Below are 8,185 nucleotides of genomic sequence, written 5' to 3'. Positions count from 1 at the left end.
CGCATGCAGTCACCAGTAAAATAGAAGAGTCGTTTCCATAAGCAGGATTCAGCTCGAAGTTCTTTGTCAGTTCTGTTTAAGAATAGATTAATGTTTTACACAGCATCCCAGACCTTTTTGGAAAGTAAAGTTAGTTGTGCAATATATTTTAAAGGCTGAAAGCACATGCATATGTACAGGTTAAAAAAAAAAAAAAAAAAAAAAAAAAAAAAGATGCTGCTGAAAAATTCACTGAGGTGGTTTGACCCATCACATCACAGATTTGGTTAACTCAGTTTTTTTTTTTTTTTTTTTTTTTAACACATTTGATTTTTATCATCCATTTTTTCCCCCTCATGTCTTCTCTAACCCCGATCATAATAAGGTGCAATATTAAATTACTGCAAAGTACCTTTAATTAAAATCCCATCCCATTCCTGGTCATTCTATTTAGGGTTTGACAGCTTGCAAAAACCAAGTACACTATTTGGATTATGGAGGAAATAATTATATATAACAACAACAAAAAAGACTCGAGAAAACTTGCGATTGGGACACAACCTCTCTCCTTGTTTTGTGTCCTCTTCCTTTTTAGACATGTCTACTTTTCATTTTCTGGACGCTCATGCAGGTAGCCAGTTGCCCACTAGAGGGAGACGCATCTCTGCTTCCCGGTGGCTATGGACCGTGGAGAGGTTCTAGAGAGATATTTTGATTAACAAAAACAAATTAATCACTTCACGTGGTTCACGCATAAAGACATAACGGCATGTAAAAGGTGCATTTATAAACTTTGTTCTGCTACGGAGGCAAATGGTTTTTACAAAGTCTCTCCAGCATCTTAACAATGCAGTTCCACTTACTGTCTTTGAGATTCTCAGTCTCTCCAAGCAGATGTCAGAAATCTGAAAATGTCATCTTGATTTTATTTTATTTTTTTTGTGATATTAATGTACATTTCAGCATCTCAACCTTTGCTGTGGTGTGAAGTGGTTGTGTTCACATGCCATGGTGTCTTAAAGGACGTCAAATATTTTAGGAATTTTGTCAAGGAAAAGCTTGTGGTACTGGATATTTAAAGAGATACTTTTAAATTATCACTTATTAAAGTTATATCGACATATTAATAAATTTTATGCATAAATGGACATTCTCATGTTTTGAAATAAACATTTATATACTGACGTACTTGCATTATGTGATTCTTAAAGTAGACATTTGTTTAAAGAACCGGCTACAAGTTATAATCAATAACCAAATCAGTGCTAAAAATAATGAATAAGAGCAGGGATAGTAGGTATAGTCTTGAATCTTTACCTGTTGCACTCTAACAAATAAAAAATAAAAATAAAAGCACTGAGTTTAAACCAGAAGTTTGGACAATTTTTCTAACTTTAATTCTAAGGACCAATCAACCCTCGGCTGGTTCTACACAGATTTTGTTTTATTAATTATGCATTAAGAGTGATCTCAGATAAAGTCAGTTTAGGGTAGGGTTAGGGGTTAACCCAAACTCCACTGTAAAAATATTTATTGTATCAATGCAGTTAGGGTAATTTGGATGGCAAAACTGCAAGAAAACTTGATATAAATATCAATTTCTGTCCATTTGAAATTCACAGCAACTATTTTTGATTAAGATGCGAGTGCTGAACATGAGTAGTACTGGTTTGTGCTAACTTGGTTACTTTATAAGGTATCTGTTGAGTTAATGTTTAGTTAAAACTATAAATGCCTTTCCCAACAGCACAAAACTAGCATTAAGGTTAATGAAATAACCCATCAACTTATTTGTGAGGGTCCCAATCCCCCATTTTGCGAATAGGGAAAGAAATATATAGAAATACGGAACTATTCTGTGTTTGTATTTTTTATTTTTTTTTAACTGCTCTATTTTAAATCGGTATCAGAAAAGAATATTGGTCTAAAGTTGCCTCATGTGCAGACTTCTGAATTAATCAATTAATTAGAAATTGTAACTGATATTGATCTCTGTTGTCAGCAAACTGCCAAAACCTAAATGTCCTTCTATTAGATCCATCATGATTTTGTGACACGTCGGGTCAAATCCTCTGTTTTGTGAGGTCATAACGCTTATTACAGCAAAGTGTAAAAGGTGAAATGGTCACAGTCTGAGTGAGTTGTCAATGACTTGAGGCCAAGTCAGAAACTGGCCTAAATCGCAGTTATTTGTGCAATGGCAGCTTTCAACCACACAGTGGCGCTCGAGTCTATCACTTCAACTCGCAGTGGAAGTTCCTGCTGGGAGTGACTTTGCACTAAAGACACTTGTTTGTGTTTTCGGTAGAAAAAGTTTATGTTGACAATTTACAGATTATTTGTTTTCATGTTGTCTGTTATCCCTCATCCTCCTAAACCATTCAGCTGCCAACATTTGGTCAAAAACATGTACCGGCTCTAATAGTGTGGTTTAGAAAATGATACGCTAGTGGAAAAAGTAGCATGCTAATAACTTACTTATGGTAAATTTGCCAGACTGCATAGTTAAAAATATTCCTATAGTGGTAAAACCAATCAGTTCTCTGCACTTGCACACAGTTTGCCCGAGGCTGTGATAGAACAAACAATGGTCTCTTCGTCAGGTGTGTTGAAAGGGGAAACGCTGAAGAAATCAATCAGAATCCAATCACAGAACTGATCAAGATTTCAGCTGGATGGATAAATGTACTGATATGTAAGTACAAGGCTAACCGAAATGCTTTCATGTAACGCATACAGCAGTCAAAGATAATATTATGACCAGTGACAGATAAAACGAAGGGTGTTGACTGTCCATCACGTGTGCCCACGGCAGTGAAGCAATTTAGACTATATTGTTCTGCAGTCTCGCGCTGCAGCAGTTCAGTTCACTTTACTTTACACTGAAGGAACACGAGTGAAATGGTTTCGGGGTTGCAGGATTGCGAGCCGTTCAGGAGACAAGGCGAACCTAAGGGGATGCTTACAAAACCCAAGTCGATTCTGACAGGAAAAAGTGTCGGCTAGTGATGCTGGCTGAAAGTTTTTGAGTAAGGGGGCGGTGGAGAATGATCCTTTCTCCATTCGGTTCTTGATGTACGAGGTTGAAGAAGAGTCAGTGAGTTGAATTCAACTCGCCAAAATACAGCTGGTCCATTTGTTCGTGCCATCCTTATGGATTAAGAGCAAGATGGCATTGAATAACAGTTTGCAGTTCTCTTTGTTAGCCTCTATCTAAGCCGTGTCATGTCCTTTAATAAGGTTTTAAAAATTAAACCGCAGAGCGATCGAAGACGATTGGGTTGTTCTGAGGCACCTTGTCGTCTTTCACACCAAACAGTTGAGAATCATGGTCAATGTCTGTCATTACCTGGAGAAGACATAGCTCTGCTCGATGTATGATATGTGTGTTTCCAGATCCCTCGATATTATGCCTACATAACTATGCTAGCTGTATGAGTATTGAGGCAACGCCCCCTACTTGCACTGTGCATTCCTCCTTCACACACACTGTGTTTTCTAGAACCCTGAACTTTTGAGGTGACAAAACACGGCAGGACATCAGAAGCCACACATTTGGTCTTTTGGACTATATTAAGTGAGATGGAATACAAATATCACATGGACTTTTGTTCATTTCATGACAGTCATGGTTGGATATGACACGCTTTTTTGTAAATTATCCATTTCAGTTTTGTGGAATTTAATTATTTAGAAACTGTTTTTGCCTTTGTGCAACCCCATTTGTAATGTTAAAATATATTTACAGGGCCAGTTTAAGAATTTAGAACAATAATATCTGCCATGATGTGTGTAGAAGTGGACCCAACAGTAGCATGCAGCAGATGCAGAATATTGTGGGGGATTTTTAAGGAAGAAAATCAATAGCTGAAAACAATTCTAACACTAAAGAAAACCTGATAAACTAGAAGAGAAAAAGGCATGAGGGAAAACCTAAACAAACCTAAACAGAAACTAGGCTGATTTAACAATAATAAGAATTAAAGATCATAGAGCTAGAGTAATTAGAAAGACTAAACAAAGAAATAACCTAACTAGGATTACTAAAGGAAGATGGACATGCATAGCAGGACCAAACCTAAGGTGACCTGATAAGGAAAGATAGAAACACTACGGAGGGGAAGCTAGAAGGACTAACAAAGAAATAACTGGAACCACTAAAGAAAGGTGACGAAATAACTAAGAAATAAACTAGAAACTCTACAGGGAGACTGAAATATGGAAAGCAATAACAAGAAAATTCTAATCACAATAAATAACCTCAAACAATAAAACTAAAATGACCGTTAAGGGCTAACCTAAAGTAAACTGAAACACAATGATAAAGATGAAGAGCAAAACCAAACCCAAAAACCCAGAGTCCTGACAACATCTGTCTAAACACAGAGCCGATTTAGACGAGTAGTCCAACAGGACAAAACCAAATCCAAGACTTAATCGGACTTATATGGTTTTGAAATAACTTTTATTTCAAAATGTTCAGAGGAAATGTATTTTATGAGCCTTTAAACTTTTGTCATGTTTGCAATGTGTTGTTATTTACACTCAGGTCAATTCTTATTCACAAAATAAATAAGTGAAGGTAGGAGGCAGTGCAATCCGAGTAATCTTCTAGTGTGAATGTGTAAAGCATTTCTGGTCAAAGATATAAAAGTTATTAAGTGTAAAAAAAAAATCAACTGAAGAATATTCAGAAGAGCCATCATAAGATTTTTTTTTTTTTTTTTTTTTTGGTTTAAACACTGCTTTAGTTTTTTTTTCTTGTCCCTTCTAGGGTTAGCCATTAGCTTCAGTCTAGTGACACCAACTAATGTGAATTTATACCAAAGCAGGACACCGAGAGAGTTATCTGCTGCAGGTAAGACATTAATATTTCATAACCTTCTAACAAAACTTCACTCTAAAATGTTCTACAATAGTAATCTAAGTGTTAATGTTCTGCAAAAATACATGTACAGTCAGTGATAAAAGTCTGCTATGTGGGTCACATATGAACAGCAGTCAAAAGTTATTTTAATTAAAAATGTTAAAAATCCCCAATGCACATACCCCGCAGCAGGCAATTAGCATCCAACCTGGGTAAATGACAAAAAGTGATGATTTTTTTTTTTTTTCTGGCAGCGCTGTAATTAGAAACACACATTTTTTTTGTGTGTCATATTGTGAAATTCATAGTGAGAAGATTGAGTTTCCAGCAAAAAATAAAAAAAATAAACATATGAACCACTTCATGCTTCTCTCTTCCTCTTGACAGCAATTTGTTTGTAGGTGAACAGCATTCAGACACAGTGAGTGATGAGTTTATTAGCTCCTACCAGCTGTGACCAACCCTTGGGTGTTGTTGGAGGGGTAGCAGTCCTGTATCTCTATGAGGACAGGATTGTAGAGATGGGGGGTGGTACGGCTCTACCCAGGCCGGGGGGAACGGGAGGGGTGAAGGGAATCACAGACGAGGGAGCGCCTGTGAGTATACCAGAAGAGCTCCCTGGCAACTAGAGACAGGATTGACGCCATAAATGGGGCTCCCCTGTTCTCTCACCATGAAGCAGTCAAACAAAGGCCAGTGACAGAGGGTGGGAATGAAGAGGAGGGGCCGGGGTATGCAGGATATCCAAATGGGTGTAAAGCTTCCGAAGGCTGGACAGCAGACGAATTCCTGCTCCTCACCTTAGCGAGCTTTTCCTGCCCAGAGAGAGAGACTTGGAAAAAACATCTTCAGCTTTTTCGCTTTTTGACGTTTTGTCATGTTGCAACTACTAACATCGGCCTGTTATGATGGGATTTATGTGACAGAGCAATATATAAAGCAGCACGATTGTAAATTGAAGTAAAATAATACATGGCTTTCAAAAGTTTCAACAAACACAAATATGAAAAGTGTGGCACGTTTAGATTCGGGCCAGTGAGGCAATCTTTGTGGAAACCCTTTAGTGCCAGCTGCAGCTCCAAGTCATTTTGGGTATGGTCTTTGACTGGGCCAGTCTAACACATGAATATGCTTCGAAGTAAGCCGTTCCATAGCAGCTCAGTCTGGGTGTTTAGGGTAATTCCTGCTGGGATTTATGTTCTTTCCATACAGGGTTAGTTTTAAAACCTAACCCTGTTAAAACGTCTCCACAGCTTGATAGGAAACAACTTTTCTGGATTTATTCCAAGGTTAAATCACACAAAGAGGGATACGTTTAGAAATTTGGGGACTTCTGACAGCAAATAATTTTGTTTAGTTTTATCAAAGATTTAAGTAAAGGGGGGAGGCTACCACAATTTTCTGATTTGTATGCGTAAGCTGTATTAGTCATGGTCGTTTGTGTTGGTCTGTCACATAAAATCTAAATTAAATATACTAAACTTTGAGATATGGGGTATTAATACATTTCCAATACAAATGTGCTAACGTGGGACTCGTGTGTCCCTGAACGTGTCACAGCTTTCTCACTTGCTGACATTGCGGGGAAAACTGAATACGGGGGTAAACCGGGGCTCCAAATGGAGATGTTGAAGTTTAGCTTTAAAAGCCGCATTAATAATTCATCACAGTGAGCGCAGAGGTTATAGATCTCTCACAGAGAGCATCTTCTGAAAGCACCAAAAATGCGCACGCCGACCATTTTTGCTCGTGCGCACGTGCAAGCGAGCCTCTTTGATGTTAATTACCGCAGCGTCATTTATTCGAGATGAGTCAGAAGAGACTGCGTTTGCTGGGGGAGATATTGGATTCCGGGGTGATCTAAACGCACCACCGTGGTCAAACCGCCCGCCACACCCTTCAGAGTAAACAAAAGGCAAGGCGCACGTGAACCTTCATCTGCGGGTGACGGTTGCTAGACGTCACGGGTCGTTTAAATGAAAGCAGTGGGGTTCAGGTAGTGCTGTGTGACAAACAAGCTTTTTGCTCGGACATGCAGAGTTTATCTCCAAACACACACGTCTTCACTTTCTACGCGTCGGCTGCTCGTGCAAACATGTACATACAGTCGCACAGGCACATGCGCACATGAGGTTCACGTTCCAAAAATCAACCCCTTTGTTTCTGTCGCCCCCCGAAACAGGAATTCGGCAGAGAAGCGTGCTCGTGTGGACCAGACTGTCTCCTCCCCCCACCCTAAGCACACACACACACACACATACACACACACACCACAACTCTCTCTCCTCCCTCAGTAACCCCCCACTAACATCACCAACAACACACACACCTCCTCAACCCCTTTGTGTGTTTATGAGTGCATGCTGAGAACCCCGGTGACGGATGCTGAGCTTATAAATCTTTTTTTAAAATTGTTTTTATTATTATTTTAAATAACATGGATGCATTTTATTCACCAGCAACAGCTTCTGCTGGATGTATGGAAGCCTGCAGGTGAGAATAAGGCGGACCGGGTGAGCGCGTGCGAGTCTCACCTCTCTCCATAGCCAGGACCCGGATTGCAAGAGGAGCCTGTTACCAGGAGCAAGTGCGGCAAAACTGGGACTTTTCCACCATCAGCATCCCTCCTCTCCTCGCCTCATCCCTGCTCCTCCTGTGGCCACGCCACCATCCCCTCTTCCCTCCCACCCCTCCCATCTCTCCGTCTCCTTCTTCCGTGATCCCAGAATAGCCTCGCACCCCTTATCCCCGGTGGAGTGTTTGGAATTTCGGGGTGACTCGAGGGAAGCTGGAGGATGGATTAGCAGAGGCGGCGCGACGGCAAAACTGGAGCAGCACGCGCGACCACGCCGGGGGGGAAGGGGGCGACGGGACTCGGTGAATTCACGGAGCCCCCGGGACAGAGGTGAGTAAAGCCTTCCGTCCCCTCCGCGTGGATTTACACAGGCGGACGGGCTGCCTCTCTCCTCCACGGCGCAAGGAGGTGAGAGGCGGACAACCAGCACATGGCTTTCACGTTCCTGCAACTGATGATCTGAGTCGGTCTGCTTTTTTTTTTTTTTTTTTTCTATTGGTGGAGGCGTAGATGTGAAATGCTCCTGTTTAAACACTGATTGATTTTTTATTTTTTTTTTTTTTTTGTGGGGGGAACAAATAAAAAAAAACTACAGCGATCAAAGCAAATTGAACATACTGAATCCCTCTAGAAAAAGATACAATCGTCGTGATAATTCTACACGCTTCATATAAATCAGGACAAAAACGAGTAAGCACAAGGGTTCAGCTTTTATTTTTCTCCTCAGTCTGTGAATTAAGTTGGGTGTTCCCTCCTCCTCAGGA

The sequence above is a fragment of the Poecilia mexicana genome, unplaced genomic scaffold, assembly GCF_051168715.1.
Source record: "Poecilia mexicana isolate PSO_F unplaced genomic scaffold, ASM5116871v1 scaffold_22, whole genome shotgun sequence".
Taxonomy (NCBI): domain Eukaryota; kingdom Metazoa; phylum Chordata; class Actinopteri; order Cyprinodontiformes; family Poeciliidae; genus Poecilia; species Poecilia mexicana.
This window is presented reverse-complemented; position numbering follows the sequence as displayed.